This window comes from Larus michahellis, unplaced genomic scaffold, assembly GCF_964199755.1.
Source record: "Larus michahellis unplaced genomic scaffold, bLarMic1.1 SCAFFOLD_100, whole genome shotgun sequence".
In the NCBI taxonomy this organism is placed as follows: domain Eukaryota; kingdom Metazoa; phylum Chordata; class Aves; order Charadriiformes; family Laridae; genus Larus; species Larus michahellis.
In genome coordinates, this window is record NW_027435929.1 from 282,500 (window position 1) to 306,534 (window position 24,035).

Below are 24,035 nucleotides of genomic sequence, written 5' to 3' on the forward strand. Positions count from 1 at the left end.
GTTCCCAAAGAGCTTTAGAACAAGGCATAGTTTTCCCTGCTGGCTCTTTGGGCGGGGGACCCATCACCAGCCGTATGGCCATTTTGGTGCCTGCAACGGCTCCAAGAGGGAAAGGGTGGTGTCGAGGCTGAAGGCAGCAGGAAAGCCTGCAGCCCCCAGGGTCTGTGGGGCTACGCAATTGGTTCCCAAAGAGCTTTTCAACAAGGCATAGTGTTCCCTGCTGGCTCTTTGGGCGTGGGACTCATGTCCAGCCATATGGCCATTTTTGTGCCTGGCGCGGGGCCATGTGGGAAAGGGTGGTGTCGAGGGTGAAGGCAGCAGCAAAGGTCGCAGGCACCAGGTCTGTGGGGCTACGTATGCGGTTCCCAAAGAGCTTTAGAACAAGGCATAGTTTTCCCTGCTTGCTCTTTGGGCCTGGGACCCATCTCCAGCCGTATGGCCATTTTTGTTGCTGGCGCGGCGCCAAGTGGGAAAGGGTGGTGTCGAGGCTGAAGGCAGCATGAAAGCCTGCAGCCCCCAGGTCTGTGGGGCTACGCAAGCAGTTCCCAAAGAGCTTTAGAACAAGGCATAATTTTCCCTGCTGGCTCTTTGGGCGGGGGATCCATCTCCAGCCATAGGGCCATTTTTGTGCCTGGCGCGGCGCCAAGTGGGAAAGGGTGGTTTTCTGAGGCTGAAGGCAGCAGGAAAGCCTGCAGCCCCCAGGTCTGTGGGGCTACGGAAGCGGTTCCCAAAGAGCTTTAGAACAAGGCATAATTTTCCCTGCTGGCTCTTTGGGTGGGGGATCCATCTCCAGCCATAGGGTCATTTTTGTGCCTGGCGCGGCGCCAAGTGGGAAAGGGTGGTTTTCTGAGGCTGAAGGCAGCAGGAAAGCCTGCAGCCCCCAGGTCTGTGGGGCTACGCAAGCGGTTCCCAAAGAGCTTTAGAACAAGGCGCAGTTTTCCCTGCTGGCTCTTTGGACATGGGACCCATCTCCAGCCATATGGCCATTTTTGTGGCTGGCGCGGCGCCAAGTGGGAAAGGGTGGTTTTGAGGCTGAAGGCAGCAGGAAAGCCTGCAGCCCCCAGGTCTGTTGGGCTACGGAAGCGGTTCCCAAAGAGCTTTAGAACAAGGCATAGTTTTCCCTGCTGGCTCCTTGGGCGGGGGACCCATCTCCAGCCGTATGGCCATTTTTGTGCCTGGCGCGGATCCATGTGGGAAAGGGTGGTGTCGAGGCTGAAGGCAGCAGGAAAACCCGCAGCCCCCAGGTCTGTGGGGCTACGTAAGCGGTTCCCAAAGAGCTTTAGAACAAGGCATAGTTTTCCCTGCCAGCTCCCTGGGCGTGGGACCCATCTCCAGCCATATGGCCATTTTTGTGCGTGGCGCGGCGCCAAGTGGGAAAGGGTGGTTTTGAGGCTGAAGGCAGCAGGAAAGCCCGCAGCCCGCAGGTCTGTGGGGCTACGCAAGAGGTTCCCAAAGAGCTTTAGAACAAGGCATAGTTTTCCTTGCTGGCTCTTTGGGCGGGGGTTCCATCTCCAGCCGTATGGCCATTTTTTTGCCTGCAACGGCTCCAAGTGGGAAAGGGTGGTTTTCTGAGGCTGAAGGCAGCAGGAAAGCCTGCAGCCCCCAGGTCTGTGGGGCTACGCACGCGGTTCCCAAAGAGCTTTAGAACAAGGCATAATTTTCCCTGCTGGCTCTTTGGGCGGGGGATCCATCTCCAGCCATAGGGCCATTTTTGTGCCTGGCGCGGCGCCAAGTGGGAAAGGGTGGTTTTCTGAGGCTGAAGGCAGCAGGAAAGCCCGCAGCCCCCAGGTCTGTGGGGCTACGCAAGTGGTTCCCAAAGAGCTTTAGAACAAGGCATAGTTTTCCCTGCTGGCTCTTTGGGCGGGGGACCCATCTCCAGCTGTATGGCCATTTTTGTGCTTGGCGCGACGCCAAGTGGGAAAGGGTGGTTTTGAGGCTGAAGGCAGCAGGAAAGCCTGCAGCCCCCAGGTCTGTGGGGCTACGCAAGAGGTTCCCAAAGAGCTTTAGAACAAGGCAGAATTTTCCCTGCCAGCTCCATGGGCATGGGAGACATCTCCAGCCGTATGGCCATTTTTGTGCCTGGCGCGGCGCCAAGTGGGAAAGGGTGGTTTTGAGGCTGAAGGCAGCAGGAAAGCCCGCAGCCCCCAGGTCTGAGGGGCTACGCAAGTGGTTCCCAAAGAGCTTTAGAACAAGGCATAGTTTTCCCTGCTGGCTCTTTGGGCGTGGGACCCATGTCCAGCCATAGGGCCATTTTTGTGCCTGGCGCGGCGCCAAGCGGGAAAGGGTGGTGTCGAGGCTGAAGGTAGCAGGAAAGCCCGCTGCCCCCAGGTCTGTAGGGCTGCGCAAGTGGTTCCCACAGAGCTTTAGAACAAGGCATATTCTTCCCTGCTGGCTCTTTGGGCGTGGGACCCATCTCCAGCCATATGGCCATTTTTGTGCCTGGCGCGGTGCCAAGTGGGAAAGGGTGGTTTTGAGGCTGAAGGCAGCAGGAAAGCCCGCAGCCCGCAGGTCTGTGGGGCTACGCAAGCGCTACCCAAAGAGCTTTAGAACAAGGCATAGTTTTCCCTGCTGGCTCCTTGGGCGTGGGACTCATCTCCAGCCGTATGGCCATTTTTGTGCCTGCAACGGCTCCAAGAAGGAAAGGGTTGTGTCGAGGCTTAAGGCAGCAGGAAAGCCCGCAGCCCCCAGGTCTGTGGGGCTACGCAAGAGGTTCCCAAAGAGCTTTAGAACAAGGCATAGTTTTCCCTGCTGGCTCTTTGGGCGTGGGACCCATGTCCAGCCATAAGGCCATTTTTGTGCCTGGCGAGGGGCCAAGTGTTAAAGGGTGGTGTCGAGGGTGAAGGCAGCAGCAAATGTCGCAGGCACCAGGTCTGTGGGGCTACGCAAGCTGTTCCCAAAGAGCTTTAGAACAAGGCATAGTTTTCCCTGCTTGTTCTTTGGGCCTGGGACCCATCTCCAGCCGTATGGCCATTTTTGTGCCTGGCGCGGCTCCATGTGGGAAAGGGTGGTGTCGAGGCTGAAGGCAGCATGAAAGCCTGCAGCCCCCAGGTCTGTGGGGCTACGCAAGCGGTTCCCAAAGAGCTTTTGAACAAGGCATAATTTTCCCTGCCAGCTCCTTGGGCGTGGGAGACATCTCCAGCCGTATGGCCATTTTTGTGCCTGGCGCGGCGCCAAGTGGGAAAGGGTGGTTTTGAGGCTGAAGGCAGCAGGAAAGCCCGCAGCCCGCAGGTCTGTGGGGCTACGCAAGCGCTACGCAAAGAGCTTTAGAACAAGGCATAGTTTTCCCTGCTGGCTCCTTGGGCGGGGGACTCATCTCCAGCCGTATGGCCATTTTTGTGCCTGCAACGGCTCAAAGAGGGAAAGGGTTGTGTCGAGGCTTAAGGCAGCAGGAAAGCCTGCAGCCCCCAGGTCTGTGGGGCTACGCAAGCGGTTCCCAAAGAGCTTTAGAACAAGGCATAATTTTCCCTGCTGGCTCTTTGGGCGGGGGATCCATCTCCAGCCGTATGGCCATTTTTGTGGCTGGCGCGGCTCCAAGTGGGAAAGGGTGGTTTTCTGAGGCTGAAGGCAGTAGGAAAGCCTGCAGCCCCCAGGTCTGTGGGGCTACGCAAGCGGTTCCCAAAGAGCTTTAGAACAAGGCATAGTTTTCCCTGCTGGCTCCTTGGGCGGGGGACTCATCTCCAGCCGTATGGCCATTTTTGTGCCTGCAACGGCTCCAAGAGGGAAAGGGTTGTGTCGAGGCTTAAGGCAGCAGGAAAGCCCGCAGCCCCCAGGTCTGTGGGGCTACGCAAGAGGTTCCCAAAGAGCTTTAGAACAAGGCATAGTTTTCCGTGCTGGCTCTTTGGGCGGGGGACCCATCTCCAGCTGTATGGCCATTTTTGTGCTTGGCGCGACGCCAAGTGGGAAAGGGTGGTGTCGAGGCTGAATACAGCAGGAAAGCCCGCAGCCCCCAGGTCTGTGGGGCTACGCAAGCGGTTCCCAAAGAGCTTTAGAACAAGGCATAATTTTCCCTGCTGGCTCTTTGGGCGGGGGATCCATCTCCAGCCATAGGGCCATTTTTGTGCCTGGCGCGGCGCCAAGTGGGAAAGGGTGGTTTTCTGAGGCTGAAGGCAGCAGGAAAGCCTGCAGCCCCCAGGTCTGTGGGGCTACGGAAGCGGTTCCCAAAGAGCTTTAGAACAAGGCATAGTTTTCCCTGCTGGCTCCTTGGGCGTGGGAGACATCTCCAGGCATATGGCCATTTTTGTGCCTGGCGCGGCGCCAAGTGGGAAAGGGTGGTTTTGAGGAAGAAGGCAGCAGGAAAGCCCGCAGCCCGCAGGTCTGTGGGGCTACGCAAGCGGTTCCCAAAGAGCTTTAGAACAAGGCATAGTTTTCCCTGCTGGCTCCTTGGGCGGGGGACTCATCTCCAGCCGTATGGCCATTTTTGTGCCTGCAACGGCTCCAAGAGGGAAAGGGTGGTGTCGAGGCTGAAGGCAGCAGGAAAGCCTGCAGCCCCCAGGTCTGTGGGGCTACGCAAGTGGTTCCCAAAGAGCTTTTGAACAAGGCATAGTTTTCCCTGCTGGCTCTTTGGGCGTGGGACTCATGTCCAGCCATATGGCCATTTTTGTGCCTGGCGCGGGGCCATGTGGGAAAGGGTGGTGTCGAGGGTGAAGGCAGCATGAAAGCCTGCAGCCCCCAGGTCTGTGGGGCTACGCAAGAGGTTCCCAAAGAGCTTTAGAACAAGGCATAGTTTTCCCTGCTTGCTCTTTGGGCGTGGGACCCATCTCCAGCCGTATGGCCATTTTTGTGCCTGGCGCGGCGCCAAGTGGGAAAGGGTGGTGTCGAGGCTGAAGGCAGCATGAAAGCCTGCAGCCCCCAGGTCTGTGGGGCTACGCAAGCGGTTCCCAAAGAGCTTTAGAACAAGGCATAGTTTTCCCTGCTGGCTCCTTGGGCGTGGGACCCATCTCCAGCCGTATGGCCATTTTTGTGCCTGGCGCGGCTCCATGTGGGAAAGGGTGGTGTCGAGGCTGAAGGCAGCAGGAAAGCCCACAGTCCGCAGGTCTGTGGGGCTACGCAAGCGCTTCCCAAAGAGCTTTAGAACAAGGCATAATTTTCCCTGCTGGCTCCTTGGGCGGGGGACTCATCTCCAGCCGTATGGCCATTTTTGTGCCTGCAACGGCTCCAAGAGGGAAAGGGTGGTGTCGAGGCTGAAGGCAGCAGGAAAGCCTGCAGCCCCCAGGTCTGTGGGGCTACGCAAGTGGTTCCCAAAGAGCTTTTGAACAAGGCATAGTTTTCCCTGCTGGCTCTTTGGGCGTGGGACTCATGTCCAGCCATATGGCCATTTTTGTGCCTGGCGCGGGGCCATGTGGGAAAGGGTGGTGTCGAGGGTGAAGGCAGCATGAAAGCCTGCAGCCCCCAGGTCTGTGGGGCTACGCAAGAGGTTCCCAAAGAGCTTTAGAACAAGGCATAGTTTTCCCTGCTTGCTCTTTGGGCGTGGGACCCATCTCCAGCCGTATGGCCATTTTTGTTGCTGGCGCGGCGCCAAGTGGGAAAGGGTGTTGTCGAGGCTGAAGGCAGCATGAAAGCCTGCAGCCCCCAGGTCTGTGGGGCTACGCAAGCGGTTCCCTAAGAGCTTTAGAACAAGGCATAGTTTTCCCTGCTGGCTCCTTGGGCGGGGGACCCATCTCCAGCCGTATGGCCATTTTTGTGCCTGGCGCGGCTCCATGTGGGAAAGGGTGGTGTCGAGGCTGAAGGCAGCAGGAAAGCCCGCAGTCCGCAGGTCTGTGGGGCTACGCAAGCGCTTCCCAAAGAGCTTTAGAACAAGGCATATTTTTCCCTGCTGGCTCCTTGGGCGGGGGACTCATCTCCAGCCGTATGACCATTTTTGTGCCTGCAACGGCTCCAAGAGGGAAAGGGTGGTGTCGAGGCTGAAGGCAGCAGGAAAGCCCGCAGCCCCCAGGTCTGTGGGGCTACGCAAGTGGTTCCCAAAGAGCTTTTGAACAAGACAGAGTTTTCCCTGCTGGCTCTTTGGGCGTGGGACCCATCTCCAGCTGTATGGCCATTTTTGTGCTTGGCGCGGCGCCAAGTGGGAAAGGGTGGTGTCGAGGCTGAAGGTAGCAGGAAAGCCCGCAGCCCCCAGGTCTGTGGGGCTACGCAAGCGGTTCCCAAAGAGCTTTAGAACAAGGCATTATTTTCCCTGCTGGCTCTTTGGGCGGGAGATCCATCCTCAGCCATATGGCCATTTTTGTGCCTGTCGCGGAGCCAAGTGGGAAAGGGTGGTTTTCTGAGGCTGAAGGCAGTAGAAAAGCCTGCAGCCCCCAGGTCTGTGGGGCTACGCAAGCGGTTCCCAAAGAGCTTTAGAACAAGGCATAGTTTTCCCTGCTTGATCTTTGGGCGTGGGACCCATCTGCAGCCATATGGCATTTTTGTGCCTGGCGCGGCGCCAAGTGGGAAAGGGTGGTTTTCTGAGGCTGAAGGCAGCAGGAAAGCCTGCAGCCCCCAGGTCTGTGGGGCTACGCAAGCGGTTCCCAAAGAGCTTTAGAACAAGGCAGAGTTTTCCCTGCTGGCTCTTTGGGCGTGGGACCCATCTCCAGCCGTATGGCCATTTTTGTGCCTGCAACGGCTGCAAGTGGGAAAGGGTGGTTTTGAGGCTGAAAGCAGCAGGAAAGCCTGCAGCCCCCAGGTGTGTGGGTGCTACGCAAGCGGTTCCCAAAGAGCTTTAGAACAAGGCATAATTTTCCCTGCCAGCTCCTTGGGCGTGGGAGACATCTCCAGCCGTATGGCCATTTTTGTTGCTGGCGCGGCGCCAAGTGGGAAAGGGTGGTTTTGAGGCTGAAGGCAGCAGGAAAGCCTGCAGCCCCCAGGTCTGTGGAGCTACGCAAGCGCTTCCCAAAGAGCTTTAGAACAAGGCATAGTTTTCCCTGCAGGCTCCTTGGGCGGGGGACTCATCTCCAGCCGTATGGCCATTTTTGTGGCTGGCGCGGCGCCAAGTGGGAAAGGGTGGTTTTGAGGCTGAAGGCAGCAGGAAAGCCCGCAGCCCCCAGGTCTGTGGGGCTACGCAAGAGGTTCCCAAAGAGCTTTAGAACAAGGCATAGTTTTCCCTGCTGGCTCTTTGGGCGTGGGACCCATCTCCAGCCATATGGCCATTTTTGTGCCTCGCGCGGGGCGAAGTGGGAAAGGGTGGTGTCGAGGGTGAAGGCAGCAGCAAAGGTCGCAGGCACCAGGTCTGTGGGGCTATGCAAGCGGTTCCCAAAGAGCTTTAGAACAAGGCATAGTTTTCCCTGCTGGCTCTTTGGGCGGGGGTTCCATCTTCAGCCGTATGGCCATTTTTGTGCCTGGCGCGGCACCAAGTGGGAAAGGGTGGTTTTCTGAGGCTGAAGGCAGCAGGAAAGCCTGCAGCCCCCAGGTCTGTGGGGCTACGCAAGCGGTTCCCAAAGAGCTTTAGAACAAGGCAGAGTTTTCCCTGCTGGCTTTTTGGGCGTGGGACCCATCTCCAGCCGTATGGCCATTTTTGTGCCTGCAACGGCTGCAAGTGGGAAAGGGTGGTTTTGAGGCTGAAAGCAGCAGGAAAGCCTGCAGCCCCCAGGTCTGTGGGGCTATGCAAGAGGTTCCCAAAGAACTTTAGAACAAGGCATAGTTTTCCCTCCTTGGTCTTTGGGCGTGGGACCCATCTGCAGCCATATGGCCATTTTTGTGCCTGGCGCGGCGCCAAGTGGGAAAGGGTGGTGTCGAGGCTGAATACAGCAGGAAAGCCCGCAGCCCCCAGGTCTGTGGGGCTACGCAAGCGGTTCCCAAAGAGCTTTAGAACAAGGCATTATTTTCCCTGCTGGCTCTTTGGGCGGGGGATCCATCTCCAGCCGTATGGCCATTTTTGTGCCTGGCGCGGCGCCAAGTGGGAAAGGGTGGTTTTCTGAGGCTGAAGGCAGTAGGAAAGCCTGCAGCCCCAGGTCTGTGGGGCTACGCAAGAGGTTCCCAAAGAGCTTTAGAACAAGGCATAGTTTTCCCGGCTTGCTCTTTGGGCATGGGACCCATCTGCAGCCATAGGGCATTTTTGTGCCTGGCGTGGCGCCAAGTGGGAAAGGGTGGTTTTCTGAGGCTGAAGGCAGCAGGAAAGCCTGCAGCCCCCAGGTCTGTGGGGCTACGCAAGCTGTTCCCAAAGAGCTTTAGAACAAGGCATAGTTTTCCCTGCTGGCTCTTTGGGCGTGGGACCCATCTCCAGCCGTATGGCCATTTTTGTGCCTGCAACGGCTGCAAGTGGGAAAGGTTGTTTTTGAGGCTGAAAGCAGCAGGAAAGCCTGCAGCCCCCAGGTGTGTGAGTGCTACGCAAGCGGATCCCAATGAGCTTTAGAACAAGGCATAATTTTCCCTGCTTGCTCTTTGGGCGTGGGACCCATCTCCAGCCGTATGGCCATTTTTGTGCCTGGCGCGGCTCCATGTGGGAAAGGGTGGTGTCGAGGCTGAAGGCAGCATGAAAGCCTGCAGCCCCCAGGTCTGTGGGGCTCCGCAAGCGGTTCCCAAAGAGCTTTAGAACAAGGCATAGTTTTCCCTGCTGGCTCTTTGGGCGTGGGACCCATCTCCAGCCATATGGCCATTTTTGTGCCTGGCGCGGCGCCAAGTGGGAAAGGGTGGTGTCGAGGCTGAAAGCAGCAGGAAAGCCTGCAGCCCCCAGGTCTGTGGGGCTACGCAAGCGGTTCCCAAAGAGCTTTAGAACAAGGCATAGTTTTCCTTGCTGGCTCTTTGGGCGGGGGTTCCATCTCCAGCCGTATGGCCATTTTTGTGCCTGGCGCGGCGCCAAGTGGGAAAGGGTGGTTTTCTGAGGCTGAAGGCAGCAGGAAAGCCTGCAGCCCCCAGGTCTGTGGGGCTACGCAAGAGGTTCCCAAAGAGCTTTAGAACAAGGCATAGTTTTCCCTGCTGGCTCTTTGGGCGTGGGACCCATCTACAGCGATAGGGCATTTTTGTGCCTGGCGCGGCACCAAGTGGGAAAGGGTGGTTTTCTGAGGCTGAAGGCAGCAGGAAAGCCTGCAGCCCCCAGGTGTGTGGGTGCTACGCAAGCGGTTCCCAAAGAGCTTTAGAACAAGGCATAGTTTTCCCTGCTGGCTCTTTGGGCGTGGGACCCATCTCCAGCCGTATGGCCATTTTTGTGCCTGCAACGGCTGCAAGTGGAAAAGAGTGGTTTTGAGGCTGAAAGCAGTAGGAAAGCCTGCAGCCCCCAGGTCTGTGGGGCTACGCAAGAGGTTCCCAAAGAGCTTTAGAACAAGGCATAGTTTTCCCTCCTTGCTCTTTGGGCGTGGGACCCATCTGCAGCCATAGGGCATTTTTGTGCCTGGCGCGGCGCCAAGTGGGAAAGGGTGGTTTTCTGAGGATGAAGGCAGCAGGAAAGCCTGCAGCCCCCAGGTCTGTGGGGCTACGCAAGCGGTTCCCAAAGAGCTTTAGAACAAGGCATAGTTTTCCCTGCTGGCTCTTTGGGCTGGGGACCCATCTCCAGCCATATGGCTATTTTTGTGCCTGGCGCGGCGCCAAGTGGGAAAGGGTGGTTTTGAGGCTGAAGGCAGCAGCAAAGGTCGCAGCCCCCAGGTCTGTGGGGCTACGCAAGAGGTTCCCAAAGAGCTTTAGAACAAGGCAGAGTTTTCCCTGCTGGCTCTTTGGGTGTGGGACCCATCTCCAGCCGTATGGCCATTTTTGTGCCTGCAACGGCTGCAAGTGGGAAAGGGTGGTTTTGAGGCTGAAAGCAGCAGGAAAGCCTGCAGCCCCCAGGTGTGTGGGTGCTACGCAAGCGGTTCCCAAAGAGCTTTAGAACAAGGCATAATTTTCCCTGCCAGCTCCTTGGGCGTGGGAGACATCTCCAGCCGTATGGCCATTTTTGTTGCTGGCGCGGCGCCAAGTGGGAAAGGGTGGTTTTGAGGCTGAAGGCAGCAGGAAAGCCTGCAGCCCCCAGGTCTGTGGAGCTACGCAAGCGCTTCCCAAAGAGCTTTAGAACAAGGCATAGTTTTCCCTGCAGGCTCCTTGGGCGGGGGACTCATCTCCAGCCGTATGGCCATTTTTGTGCCTGCAACTGCTCCAAGAGGGAAAGGGTGGTTTTGAGGCTGAAGGCAGCAGGAAAGCCCGCAGCCCCCAGGTCTGTGGGGCTACGCAAGAGGTTCCCAAAGAGCATTAGAACAAGGCATAGTTTTCCCTGCTGGCTCTTTGGGCGTGGGACCCATCTCCAGCCATATGGCCATTTTTGTGCCTGGCGCGGGTCGAAGTGGGAAAGGGTGGTGTCGAGGGTGAAGGCAGCAGCAAAGGTCGCAGGCACCAGGTCTGTGGGGCTACGCAAGCTGTTCCCAAAGAGCTTTAGAACAAGGCATAGTTTTCCCTGCTGGCTCTTTGGGCGTGGGACCCATCTCCAGCCGTATGGCCATTTTTGTGCCTGGCGCGGCTCCAAGTGGGAAAGGGTGGTGTCGAGGCTGAAGGCAGCAGGAAAGCCTGCAGCCCCCAGGTCTGTGGGGCTACGCAAGCGGTTCCCAAAGAGCTTTAGAACAAGGCATAGTTTTCCCTGCTTGCTCTTTGGGCGTGGGACCCATCTCCAGCCGTATGGCCATTTTTGTGCTTGGCGCGGCGCCAAGTGGGAAAGGGTGGTGTCGAGGCTGAAAGCAGCAGGAAAGCCTGCAGCCCCCAGGTCTGTGGGGCTACGCAAGCGGTTCCCAAAGAGCTTTAGAACAAGGCATAGTTTTCCCTGCTTGCTCTTTGGGCGTGGGACCCATCTCCAGCCGTATGGCCATTTTTGTGCCTGGCGCGGCTCCATGTGGGAAAGGGTGGTGTCGAGGCTGAAGGCAGCATGAAAGCCTGCAGCCCCCAGGTCTGTGGGGCTACGCAAGCGGTTCCCAAAGAGCTTTAGAACAAGGCATAGTTTTCCCTGCTTGCTCTTTGGGCATGGGACCCATCTCCAGCCGTATGGCCATTTTTGTGCTTGGCGCGGCGCCAAGTGGGAAAGGGTGGTTTTGAGGCTGAAAGCAGCAGGAAAGCCTGCAGCCCCCAGGTCTGTGGGGCTACGCAAGCGGTTCCCAAAGAGCTTTAGAACAAGGCATAGTTTTCCCTGCTGGCTCTTTGGGCGTGGGACCCATCTACAGCGATAGGGCATTTTTGTGCCTGGCGCGGCACCAAGTGGGAAAGGGTGGTTTTCTGAGGCTGAAGGCAGCAGGAAAGCCTGCAGCCCGCAGGTCTGTGGGTCTACGCAAGCGGTTCCCAAAGAGCTTTAGAACAAGGCATAGTTTTCCCTGCTGGCTCTTTGGGCGTGGGACCCATCTCCAGCCGTATGGCCATTTTTGTGCCTGCAACGGCTGCAAGTGGAAAAGAGTGGTTTTGAGGCTGAAAGCAGCAGGAAAGCCTGCAGCCCCCAGGTCTGTGGGGCTACGCAAGAGGTTCCCAAAGAGCTTTAGAACAAGGCATAGTTTTCCCTCCTTGCTCTTTGGGCGTGGGACCCATCTGCAGCCATAGGGCATTTTTGTGCCTGGCGCGGCGCCAAGTGGGAAAGGGTGGTTTTCTGAGGATGAAGGCAGCAGGAAAGCCTGCAGCCCCCAGGTCTGTGGGGCTACGCAAGCGGTTCCCAAAGAGCTTTAGAACAAGGCATAGTTTTCCCTGCTGGCTCTTTGGGCTGGGGACCCATCTCCAGCCATATGGCTATTTTTGTGCCTGGCGCGGCGCCAAGTGGGAAAGGGTGGTTTTGAGGCTGAAGGCAGCAGCAAAGGTCGCAGCCCCCAGGTCTGTGGGGCTACGCAAGAGGTTCCCAAAGAGCTTTAGAACAAGGCAGAGTTTTCCCTGCTGGCTCTTTGGGTGTGGGACCCATCTCCAGCCGTATGGCCATTTTTGTGCCTGCAACGGCTGCAAGTGGGAAAGGGTGGTTTTGAGGCTGAAAGCAGCAGGAAAGCCTGCAGCCCCCAGGTGTGTGGGTGCTACGCAAGCGGTTCCCAAAGAGCTTTAGAACAAGGCATAATTTTCCCTGCCAGCTCCTTGGGCGTGGGAGACATCTCCAGCCGTATGGCCATTTTTGTTGCTGGCGCGGCGCCAAGTGGGAAAGGGTGGTTTTGAGGCTGAAGGCAGCAGGAAAGCCTGCAGCCCCCAGGTCTGTGGAGCTACGCAAGCGCTTCCCAAAGAGCTTTAGAACAAGGCATAGTTTTCCCTGCTGGCTCCTTGGGCGGGGGACTCATCTCCAGCCGTATGGCCATTTTTGTGCCTGCAACGGCTCCAAGAGGGAAAGGGTGGTTTTGAGGCTGAAGGCAGCAGGAAAGCCCGCAGCCCCCAGGTCTGTGGGGCTACGCAAGAGGTTCCCAAAGAGCATTAGAACAAGGCATAGTTTTCCCTGCTGGCTCTTTGGGCGTGGGACCCATCTCCAGCCATATGGCCATTTTTGTGCCTGGCGCGGGTCGAAGTGGGAAAGGGTGGTGTCGAGGGTGAAGGCAGCAGCAAAGGTCGCAGGCACCAGGTCTGTGGGGCTACGCAAGCTGTTCCCAAAGAGCTTTAGAACAAGGCAGAGTTTTCCCTGCTGGCTCTTTGGGCGTGGGACCCATCTCCAGCCATATGGCCATTTTTGTGCCTGGCGCGGCTCCATGTGGGAACGGGTGGTGTCGAGGCTGAAGGCAGCAGGAAAGCCTGCAGCCCCCAGGTCTGTGGGGCTACGCAAGCGGTTCCCAAAGAGCTTTAGAACAAGGCATAGTTTTCCCTGCTTGCTCTTTGGGCGTGGGACCCATCTCCAGCCATATGGCCATTTTTGTGCTTGGCGCGGCACCAAGTGGGAAAGGGTGGTTTTCTGAGGCTGAAGGCAGTAGGAAAGCCTGCAGCCCCCAGGTCTGTGGGGCTACGCAAGCGGTTCCCAAAGAGCTTTAGAACAAGGCAGAGTTTTCCCTGCTGGCTCTTTGGGCGTGGGACCCATCTCCAGCCGTATGGCCATTTTTGTGCCTGCCACGGCTGCAAGTGGGAAAGGGTGGTTTTGAGGCTGAAAGCAGCAGGAAAGCCTGCAGCCCCCAGGTCTGTGGGGCTACGCAAGAGGTTCCCAAAGAGCTTTAGAACAAGGCATAGTTTTCCCTCCTTGCTCTTTGGGCGTGGGACCCATCTGCAGCCATAGGGCATTTTTGTGCCTGGCGCGGCGCCAAGTGGGAAAGGGTGGTTTTCTGAGGCTGAAGGCAGCAGGAAAGCCTGCAGCCCCCAGGTCTGTGGGGCTATGCAAGCGTTTCTCAAAGAGCTTTAGAACAAGGCATAGTTTTCCCTGCTGGCTCTTTTGGGCGGGGGACCCATCTCCAGCCGTATGGCCATTTTTGTGCCTGGCGCGGCGCCAAGTGGGAAAGGGTGGTTTTGAGGCTGAAAGCAGCAGGAAAGCCTGCAGCCCCCAGGTCTGTGGGGCTACGCAAGCGGTTCCCAAAGAGCTTTAGAACAAGGCATAGTTTTCCCTGCTGGCTCTTTGGGCTGGGGACCCATGTCCAGCCATATGGCCATTTATGTGCCTGGCGCGGCGCCAAGTGGGAAAGGGTGGTTTTGAGGCTGAAGGCAGCAGCAAAGGTCGCAGCCCGCAGGTCTGTGGGTCTACGCAAGCGGTTCCCAAAGAGCTTTAGAACAAGGCAGAGTTTTCCCTGCTGGCTCTTTGGGTGTGGGACCCATCTCCAGCCGTATGGCCATTTTTGTGCCTGCAACGGCTGCAAGTGGGAAAGGGTGGTTTTGAGGCTGAAAGCAGCAGGAAAGCCTGCAGCCCCCAGGTGTGTGGGTGCTACGCAAGCGGTTCCCAAAGAGCTTTAGAACAAGGCATAATTTTCCCTGCCAGCTCCTTGGGCGTGGGAGACATCTCCAGCCGTATGGCCATTTTTGTTGCTGGCGCGGCGCCAAGTGGGAAAGGGTGGTTTTGAGGCTGAAGGCAGCAGGAAAGCCTGCAGCCCCCAGGTCTGTGGAGCTACGCAAACGCTTCCCAAAGAGCTTTAGAACAAGGCATAGTTTTCCCTGCTGGCTCCTTGGGCGTGGGACCCATCTGCAGCCGTATGGCCATTTTTGTGCCTGCAACGGCTCCAAGAGGGAAAGGGTGGTGTCGAGGCTGAAGGCAGCAGGAAAGCCTGCAGCCCCCAGGTCTGTGGGACTACGCAAGCGGTTCCCAAAGAGCTTTAGAACAAGGCATAGTTTTCCCTGCTTGCTCTTTGGGCGTGGGACCCATCTGCAGCCGTATGGCCATTTTTGTGCTTGGCGCGGCGCCAAGTGGGAAAGGGTGGTTTTGAGGCTGAAAGCAGCAGGAAAGCCTGCAGCCCCCAGGTCTGTGGGGCTACGCAAGCGGTTCCCAAAGAGCTTTAGAACAAGGCATAGTTTTCCTTGCTGGCTCTTTGGGCGGGGGTTCCATCTTCAGCCGTATGGCATTTTTGTGCCTGGCGCGGCGCCAAGTGGGAAAGGGTGGTTTTCTGAGGCTGAAGGCAGCAGGAAAGCCTGCAGCCCCCAGGTCTGTGGGGCTACGCAAGCGGTTCCCAAAGAGCTTTAGAACAAGGCAGAGTTTTCCCTGCTGGCTCTTTGGGCGTGGGACCCATCTCCAGCCGTATGGCCATTTTTGTGCCTGCAACGGCTGCAAGTGGGAAAGGGTGGTTTTGAGGCTGAAAGCAGCAGGAAAGCCTGCAGCCCCCAGGTCTGTGGGGCTACGCAAGAGGTTCCCAAAGAGCTTTAGAACAAGGCATAGTTTTCCCTGCTTGCTCTTTGGGCGTGGGACCCATCTGCAGCCATAGGGCATTTTTATGCCTGGCGCGGCGCCAAGTGGGAAAGGGTGGTTTTGAGGCTGAAAGCAGCAGGAAAGCCTGCAGCCCCCAGGTGTGTGGGTGCTACGCAAGTGGTTCCCAAAGAGCTTTAGAACAAGGCATAATTTTCCCTGCCAGCTCCTTGGGCGTGGGACCCATATCCAGCCGTATGGCCATTTTTGTTGCTGGCGCGGCGCCAAGTGGGAAAGGGTTGTGTCGAGGCTGAAGGTAGCATGAAAGCCTGCAGCCCCCAGGTCTGTGGGGCTACGGAAGCTGTTCCCAAAGAGCTTTAGAACAAGGCATAGTTTTCCCTCCTTGCTCTTTGGGCGTGGGACCCATCTCCAGCCGTATGGCCATTTTTGTGCCTGGCGCGGCGCCAAGTGGGAAAGGGTGGTGTCGAGGCTGAAAGCAGCAGGAAAGCCTGCAGCCCCCAGGTCTGTGGGGCTACGCAAGCGGTTCCCAAAGAGCTTTAGAACAAGGCATAGTTTTCCTTGCTGGCTCTTTGGGCCTGGGACCCATCTCCAGCCGTATGGCCATTTTTGTGCCTGGCGCGGCGCCAAGTGGGAAAGGGTGGTTTTCTGAGGCTGAAGGCAGTAGGAAAGCCTGCAGCCCCCAGGTCTGTGGGGCTACGCAAGAGGTTCCCAAAGAGCTTTAGAACAAGGCATAGTTTTCCCTGCTTGCTCTTTGGGCATGGGACCCATCTGCAGCCATAGGGCATTTTTGTGCCTGGCGTGGCGCCAAGTGGGAAAGGGTGGTTTTCTGAGGCTGAAGGCAGCAGGAAAGCCTGCAGCCCCCAGGTCTGTGGGGCTACGCAAGAGGTTCCCAAAGAGCTTTAGAACAAGGCAGAGTTTTCCCTGCTGGCTCTTTGGGCGTGGGACCCATCTCCAGCCGTATGGCCATTTTTGTGCCTGGCGCGGCTCCATGTGGGAAAGGGTGGTTTTGAGGCTGAAAGCAGCAGAAAAGCCTGCAGCCCCCAGGTGTGTGGGTGCTACGCAAGTGGTTCCCAAAGAGCTTTAGAACAAGGCATAATTTTCCCTGCCAGCTCCTTGGGCGTGGGACCCATATCCAGCCGTATGGCCATTTTTGTTGCTGGCGCGGCGCCAAGTGGGAAAGGGTTGTGTCGAGGCTGAAGGTAGCAGGAAAGCCCGCTGCCCCCAGGTCTATAGGGCTGCGCAAGTGGTTCCCACAGAGCTTTAGAACAAGGCATATTTTTACCTGCTGGCTCTTTGGACATGGGACCCATCTCCAGCCATATGGCTATTTTTGTGCCTGGCGCGTTGCCAAGTTGGAAAGGGTGGTTTTGAGGCTGAAGGCAGCAGGAAAGCCCGCAGCCCCCAGGTCTGTGGGGCTACGCAAGCGCTTCCCAAAGAGCTTTAGAACAAGGCATAGTTTTCCCTGCTGGCTCCTTGGGCGGGGGACTCATCTCCAGCCGTATGGCCATTTTTGTGCCTGCAACGGCTCCAAGAGGGAAAGGGTTGTGTCGAGGCTTAAGGCAGCAGGAAAGCCCGCAGCCCCCAGGTCTGTGGGGCTACGCAAGAGGTTCCCAAAGAGCTTTAGAACAAGGCATAGTTTTCCCTGCTGGCTCTTTGGGCGTGGGACCCATGTCCAGCCATATGGCCATTTTTGTGCCTGGCGCGGGGCCAAGTGGGAAAGGGTGGTGTCGAGGGTGAAGGCAGCAGTAAAGGTCGCAGGCACCAGGTCTGTGGGGCTACGGAAGCTGTTCCCAAAGAGCTTTAGAACAAGGCATAGTTTTCCCTGCTGGCTCTTTGGGCGTGGGACCCATCTCCAGCCGTATGGCCATTTTTGTGCCTGGCGCGGCTCCATGTGGGAAAGGGTGGTGTCGAGGCTGAAGGCAGCATGAAAGCCTGCAGCCCCCAGGTCTGTGGGGCTACGGAAGCGGTTCCCAAAGAGCTTTAGAACAAGGCATAGTTTTCCGTGCTGGCTCTTTGGGCGTGGGACCCATCTCCAGCCGTATGGCCATTTTTGTGCCTGGCGCGGCGCCAAGTGGGAAAGGGTGGTGTCGAGGCTGAAAGCAGCAGGAAAGCCTGCAGCCCCCAGGTCTGTGGGGCTACGCAAGCGGTTCCCAAAGAGCTTTAGAACAAGGCATAGTTTTCCTTGCTGGCTCTTTGGGCCTGGGACCCATCTCCAGCCGTATGGCCATTTTTGTGCCTGGCGCGGCGCCAAGTGGGAAAGGGTGGTTTTCTGAGGCTGAAGGCAGTAGGAAAGCCTGCAGCCCCCAGGTCTGTGGGGCTACGCAAGAGGTTCCCAAAGAGCTTTAGAACAAGGCATAGTTTTCCCTGCTGGCTCTTTGGGCATGGGACCCATCTGCAGCCATAGGGCATTTTTGTGCCTGGCGCGGGGCCAAGTGGGAAAGGGTGGTGTCGAGGGTGAAGGCAGCAGTAAAGGTCGCAGGCACCAGGTCTGTGGGGCTACGGAAGCTGTTCCCAAAGAGCTTTAGAACAAGGCATAGTTTTCCCTGCTTGCTCTTTGGGCGTGGGACCCATCTCCAGCCGTATGGCCATTGTTGTGCCTGGCGCGGCTCCATGTGGGAAAGGGTGGTGTCGAGGCTGAAGGCAGCATGAAAGCCTGCAGCCCCCAGGTCTGTGGGGCTACGGAAGCGGTTCCCAAAGAGCTTTAGAACAAGGCAGAGTTTTCCCTGCTGGCTCTTTGGGCGTGGGACCCATCTCCAGCCGTATGGCCATTTTTGTGCCTGCAGCGGCTGCAAGTGGGAAAGGGTGGTTTTGAGGCTGAAAGCAGCAGGAAAGCCTGCAGCCCCCAGGTCTGTGGGGCTACGCAAGAGGTTCCCAAAGAGCTTTAGAACAAGGCATAGTTTTCCCTCCTTGCTCTTTGGGCGTGGGACCCATCTGCAGCCATAGGGCATTTTTGTGCCTGGCGCGGCGCCAAGTGGGAAAGGGTGGTTTTGAGGCTGAAGGCAGCAGGAAAGCCTGCAGCCCCCAGGTCTGTGGGGCTACGCAAGCGGTTCCCAAAGAGCTTTAGAACAAGGCATAGTTTTCCCTGCTGGCTCTTTGGACATGGGACCCATCTCCAGCCATATGGCCATTTTTGTTGCTGGCGCGGCGCCAAGTGGGAAAGGGTGGTTTTCTGAGGCTGAAGGCAGTAGGAAAGCCTGCAGCCCCCAGGTCTGTGGGGCTACGCAAGAGGTTCCCAAAGAGCTTTAGAACAAGGCATAGTTTTCCCGGCTTGCTCTTTGGGCATGGGACCCATCTGCAGCCATAGGGCATTTTTGTGCCTGGCGTGGCGCCAAGTGGGAAAGGGTGGTTTTCTGAGGCTGAAGGCAGCAGGAAAGCCTGCAGCCCCCAGGTCTGTGGGGCTACGCAAGCGGTTCCCAAAGAGCTTTAGAACAAGGCAGAGTTTTCCCTGCTGGCTCTTTGGGCGTGGGACCCATCTCCAGCCGTATGGCCATTTTTGTGCCTGCAACGGCTGCAAGTGGGAAAGGGTGGTTTTGAGGCTGAAAGCAGCAGGAAAGCCTGCAGCCCCCAGGTGTGTGGGTGCTACGCAAGTGGTTCCCAAAGAGCTTTAGAACAAGGCATAATTTTCCCTGCCAGCTCCTTGGGCGTGGGACCCATATCCAGCCGTATGGCCATTTTTGTTGCTGGCGCGGCGCCAAGTGGGAAAGGGTTGTGTCGAGGCTGAAGGTAGCAGGAAAGCCCGCTGCCCCCAGGTCTGTAGGGCTGCGCAAGTGGTTCCCACAGAGCTTTAGAACAAGGCATATTTTTACCTGCTGGCTCTTTGGACATGGGACCCATCTCCAGCCATATGGCCATTTTTGTGCCTGGCGCATTGCCAAGTTGGAAAGGGTGGTTTTGAGGCTGATGGCAGCAGGAAAGCCCGCAGCCCCCAGGTCTGTGGGGCTACGCAAGAGGTTCCCAAAGAGCTTTAGAACAAGGCATAGTTTTCCCTGCTGGCTCCTTGGGCGTGGGACTCATCTCCAGCCGTATGGCCATTTTTGTGCCTGCAACGGCTCCAAGAGGGAAAGGGTTGTGTCGAGGCTTAAGGCAGCAGGAAAGCCCGCAGCCCCCAGGTCTGTGGGGCTACGCAAGAGGTTCCCAAAGAGCTTTAGAACAAGGCATAGTTTTCCCTGCTGGCTCTTTGGGCGTGGGACCCATGTCCAGCCGTATGGCCATTTTTGTGCCTGGCGCGGGGCCAAGTGGGAAAGGGTGGTGTCGAGGGTGAAGGCAGCAGTAAAGATCGCAGGCACCAGGTCTGTGGGGCTACGGAAGCTGTTCCCAAAGAGCTTTAGAACAAGGCATAGTTTTCCCTGCTTGCTCTTTGGGCGTGGGACCCATCTCCAGCCGTATGGCCATTTTTGTGCCTGGCGCGGCTCCATGTGGGAAAGGGTGGTGTCGAGGCTGAAGGCAGCATGAAAGCCTGCAGCCCCCAGGTCTGTGGGGCTACGGAAGCGGTTCCCAAAGAGCTTTAGAACAAGGCATAGTTTTCCGTGCTGGCTCTTTGGGCGTGGGACCCATCTGCAGCCATAGGGCATTTTTGTGCCTGGCGCGGCGCCAAGTGGGAAAGGGTGGTTTTCTGAGGATGAAGGCAGCAGGAAAGCCTGCAGCCCCCAGGTCTGTGGGGCTACGCAAGCGGTTCCCAAAGAGCTTTAGAACAAGGCAGAGTTTTCCCTGCTGGCTCTTTGGGCGGGGGACCCATCTCCAGCCATATGGCCATGTTTGTGCCTGGCGCGGCGCCAAGTGGGAAAGGGTGGTTTTGAGGCTGAAGGCAGCAGCAAAGGTCGCAGCCCCCAGGTCTGTGGGGCTACGCAAGCGGTTCCCAAAGAGCTTTAGAACAAGGCAGAGTTTTCCCTGCCAGCTCCTTGGGCGTGGGAGACATCTCCAGCCGTATGGCCATTTTTGTTGCTGGCGCGGCGCCAAGTGGGAAAGGGTGGTTTTGAGGCTGAAGGCAGCAGGAAAGCCTGCAGCCCCCAGGTCTGTGGGGCTATGCAAGCGGTTCCCAAAGAGCTTTAGAACAAGGCATAGTTTTCCCTGCTTGCTCTTTGGGCCTGCGACCCATATCCAGCCATAGGGCTATTTTTGTGCCTGGCGCGGCGCCAAGTGGGAAAGGGTGGTGTCGAGGCTGAAGGTAGCAGGAAAGCCCGCTGCCCCCAGGTCTGTGGGGCTGCGCAAGTGGTTCCCACGGAGCTTTAGAACAAGGCATATTTTTCCCTGCTGGCTCTTTGGGCGTGGGACCCATCTCCAGCCATATGGCCATTTTTGTGCCTGGCGCGGTGCCAAGTGGGAAAGGGTGGTTTTGAGGCTGAAGGCAGCAGGAAAGCCCGCAGCCCGCAGGTCTGTGGGGCTACGCAAGCGGTTCCCAAAGAGCTTTAGAACAAGGCATAGTTTTCCCTGCTGGCTCCTTGGGCGGGGGACTCATCTCCAGCCGTATGGCCATTTTTGTGCCTGCAACGGCTCCAAGTGGGAAAGGGTTGTGTCGAGGCTGAAGGCAGCAGGAAAGCCCGCAGCCCCCAGGTCTGTGGGGCTACGCAAGAGGTTCCCAAAGAGCTTTAGAACAAGGCATAGTTTTCCCTGCTGGCTCTTTGGGCGTGGGACCCATCTCCAGCCATATGGCCATTTTTGTGCCTGGCGCGGGGCCAAGTGGGAAAGGGTGGTGTCGAGGGTGAAGGCAGCAGCAAAGGTCGCAGGCACCAGGTCTGTGGGGCTACGCAAGCTGTTCCCAAAGAGCTTTAGAACAAGGCATAGTTTTCCCTGCTTGCTCTTTGGGTGTGGGACCCATCTCCAGCCGTATGGCCATTTTTGTGCCTGGCGCGGCTCCATGTGGGAAAGGGTGGTTTTGAGGGTGAAGGCAGCATGAAAGCCTGCAGCCCCCAGGTCTGTGGGGCTACGCAAGAGGTTCCCAAAGAGCTTTAGAACAAGGCATAGTTTTCCGTGCTGGCTCTTTGGGCGTGGGACCCATCTCCAGCCGTATGGCCATTTTTGTTCCTGGCGCGGCGCCAAGTGGGAAAAGGTGGTGTCGAGGCTGAAAGCAGCAGGAAAGCCTGCAGCCCCCAGGTCTGTGGGGCTACGCAAGCGGTTCCCAAAGAGCTTTAGAACAAGGCATAATTTTCCCTGCTGGCTCCTTGGGCGGGGGACTCATCTCCAGCCGTATGGCCATTTTTGTGCCTGCAACGGCTCCAAGAGGGAAACGGTTGTGTCGAGGCTGAAGGCAGCAGGAAAGCCCGCAGCCCCCAGGTCTGTGGGGCTACGCAAGTGGTTCCCAAAGAGCTTTAGAACAAGGCATAGTTTTCCCTGCTGGCTCTTTGGGCGTGGGACCCATCTCCAGCCGTATGGCCATTTTTGTGCCTGCAACGGCTGCAAGTGGGAAAGGGTGGTTTTGAGGCTGAAAGCAGCAGGAAAGCCTGCAGCCCCCAGGTCTGTGGGGCTACGCAAACGTTTCCCAAAGAGCTTTAGAGCAAGGCATAGTTTTCCCTCCTTGCTCTTTGGGCGTGGGACCCATCTCCAGCCATAGGGCATTTTTGTGCCTGGTGCGGCGCCAAGTGGGAAAGGGTGGTTTTCTGAGGCTGAAGGCAGCAGGAAAGCCTGCAGCCCCCAGGTCTGTGGGGCTACGCAAGCGGTTCCCAAAGACCTTTAGAACAAGGCATAATTTTCCCTGCTGGCTCTTTGGGCCGGGGACCCATCTCCAGCCATATGGCCATTTTTGTGCCTGGCGCGGCGCCAAGTGGGAAAGGGTGGTGTCGAGGCTGAAGGCAGCAGGAAAGCCTGCAGCCCCCAGGTCTGTGGGGCTACGCAAGTGGTTCCCAAAGAGCTTTAGAACAAGGCATAGTTTTCCCTGCTGGCTCTTTGGGCGTGGGACCCATCTCCAGCCATATGGCCATATTTGTGCCTTGCGCGGGGCCAAGTGGGAAAGGGTGGTGTCGAGGGTGAAGGCAGCAGCAAAGGTCGCAGCCCCCAGGTCTGTGGGGCTAAGCAAGCGGTTCCCAAAGAGCTTTAGAACAAGGCATAGTTTTCCTTGCTGGCTCTTTCGGCGGGGGTTCCATCTCCAGCCGTATGGCCATTTTTGTGCCTGGCGCGGCGCCAAGTGGGAAAGGGTGGTTTTCTGAGGCTGAAGGCAGTAGGAAAGCCTGCAGCCCCCAGGTCTGTGGGGCTACGCAAGCGGTTCCCAAAGAGCTTTACAACAAGGCATAGTTTTCCCTGCTGGTTCTTTGGGCGTGGGACCCTTCTGCAGCCATAGGGCATTTTTGTGCCTGGCGCGGCACCAAGTGGGAAATGGTGGTTTTCTGAGGCTGAAGGCAGCAGGAAAGCCTGCAGCCCCCAGGTCTGTGGGGCTACGCAAGCGGTTCCCAAAGAGCTTTAGAACAAGGCAGAGTTTTCCCTGCTGGCTCTTTGGGCGTGGGACCCATTTCCAGCCGTATGGCCATTTTTGTGCCTGCAACGGCTGCAAGTGGGAAAGGGTGGTTTTGAGGCTGAAAGCAGCAGGAAAGCCTGCAGCCCCCAGGTCTGTGGGGCTACGCAAGCGTTTCCCAAAGAGCTTTAGAACAAGGCATAGTTTTCCCTGCTGGCTCTTTTGGGCGGGGGACCCATCCCCAGCCGTATGGCCATTTTTGTGCCTGGCGCGGCGCCAAGTGGGAAAGGGTGGTTTTGAGGCTGAAAGCAGCAGGAAAGTCCGCAGACCCCAGGTCTGTGGGGCTACGGAAGTGGTTCCCAAAGAGCTTTAGAACAAGGCATAGTTTTCCCTGCTGGCTCTTTGTACATGGGACCCATCTCCTGCCATATGGCCATTTTTGTGCCTGGCGCGGCGCCAAGTGGGAAAGGGTGGTTTTGAGGCTGAAGGCAGCAGGAAAGCCCACAGCCCCCAGGTTTGTGGGGCTACGCAAGCGGTTCCCAAAGAGCTTTAGAACAAGGCATAATTTTCCCTGCCAGCTCCTTGGGCGTGGGAGACATCTCCAGCCGTATGGCCATTTTTGTTGCTGGCGCGGCGCCAAGTGGGAAAGGGTGGTTTTGAGGCTGAAGGCAGCAGGAAAGCCTGCAGCCCCCAGGTCTGTGGGGCTATGCAAGCGGTTCCCAAAGAGCTTTAGAACAAGGCATAGTTTTCCCTGCTTGCTCTTTGGGCCTGCGACACATATCCAGCCATAGGGCTATTTTTGTGCCTGGCGCGGCGCCAAGTGGGAAAGGGTGGTGTCGAGGCTGAAGGTAGCAGGAAAGCCCGCTGCCCCCAGGTCTGTGGGGCTGCGCAAGTGGTTCCCACGGAGCTTTAGAACAAGGCATATTTTTCCCTGCTGGCTCTTTGGGCGTGGGACCCATCTCCAGCCATAAGGCCATTTTTGTGCCTGGCGCGGTGCCAAGTGGGAAAGGGTGGTTTTGAGACTGAAGGCAGCAGGAAAGCCCGCAGCCCGCAGGTCTGTGGGGCTACGCAAGCGCTTCCCAAAGAGCTTTAGAACAAGGCATAGTTTTCCCTGCTGGCTCCTTGGGCGGGGGACTCATCTCCAGCCGTATGGCCATTTTTGTGCCTGCAACGGCTCCAAGTGGGAAAGGGTTGTGTCGAGGCTGAAGGCAGCAGGAAAGCCCGCAGCCCCCAGGTCTGTGGGGCTACGCAAGAGGTTCCCAAAGAGCTTTAGAACAAGGCATAGTTTTCCCTGCTGGCTCTTTGGGCGTGGGACCCATCTCCAGCCATATGGCCATTTTTGTGCCTGGCGCGGGGCCAAGTGGGAAAGGGTGGTGTCGAGGGTGAAGGCAGCAGCAAAGGTCGCAGGCACCAGGTCTGTGGGGCTACGCAAGCTGTTCCCAAAGAGCTTTAGAACAAGGCATAGTTTTCCCTGCTTGCTCTTTGGGTGTGGGACCCATCTCCAGCCGTATGGCCATTTTTGTGCCTGGCGCGGCTCCATGTGGGAAAGGGTGGTATTGAGGGTGAAGGCAGCATGAAAGCCTGCAGCCCCCAGGTCTGTGGGGCTACGCAAGAGGTTCCCAAAGAGCTTTAGAACAAGGCATAGTTTTCCGTGCTGGCTCTTTGGGCGTGGGACCCATCTCCAGCCGTATGGCCATTTTTGTGCCTGGCGCGGCGCCAAGTGGGAAAGGGTGGTGTCGAGGCTGAAAGCAGCAGGAAAGCCTGCAGCCCCCAGGTCTGTGGGGCTACGCAAGCGGTTCCCAAAGAGCTTTAGAACAAGGCATAATTTTCCCTGCTGGCTCCTTGGGCGGGGGACTCATCTCCAGCCGTATGGCCATTTTTGTGCCTGCAACGGCTCCAAGAGGGAAACGGTTGTGTCGAGGCTGAAGGCAGCAGGAAAGCCCGCAGCCCCCAGGTCTGTGGGGCTACGCAAGTGGTTCCCAAAGAGCTTTAGAACAAGGCATAGTTTTCCCTGCTGGC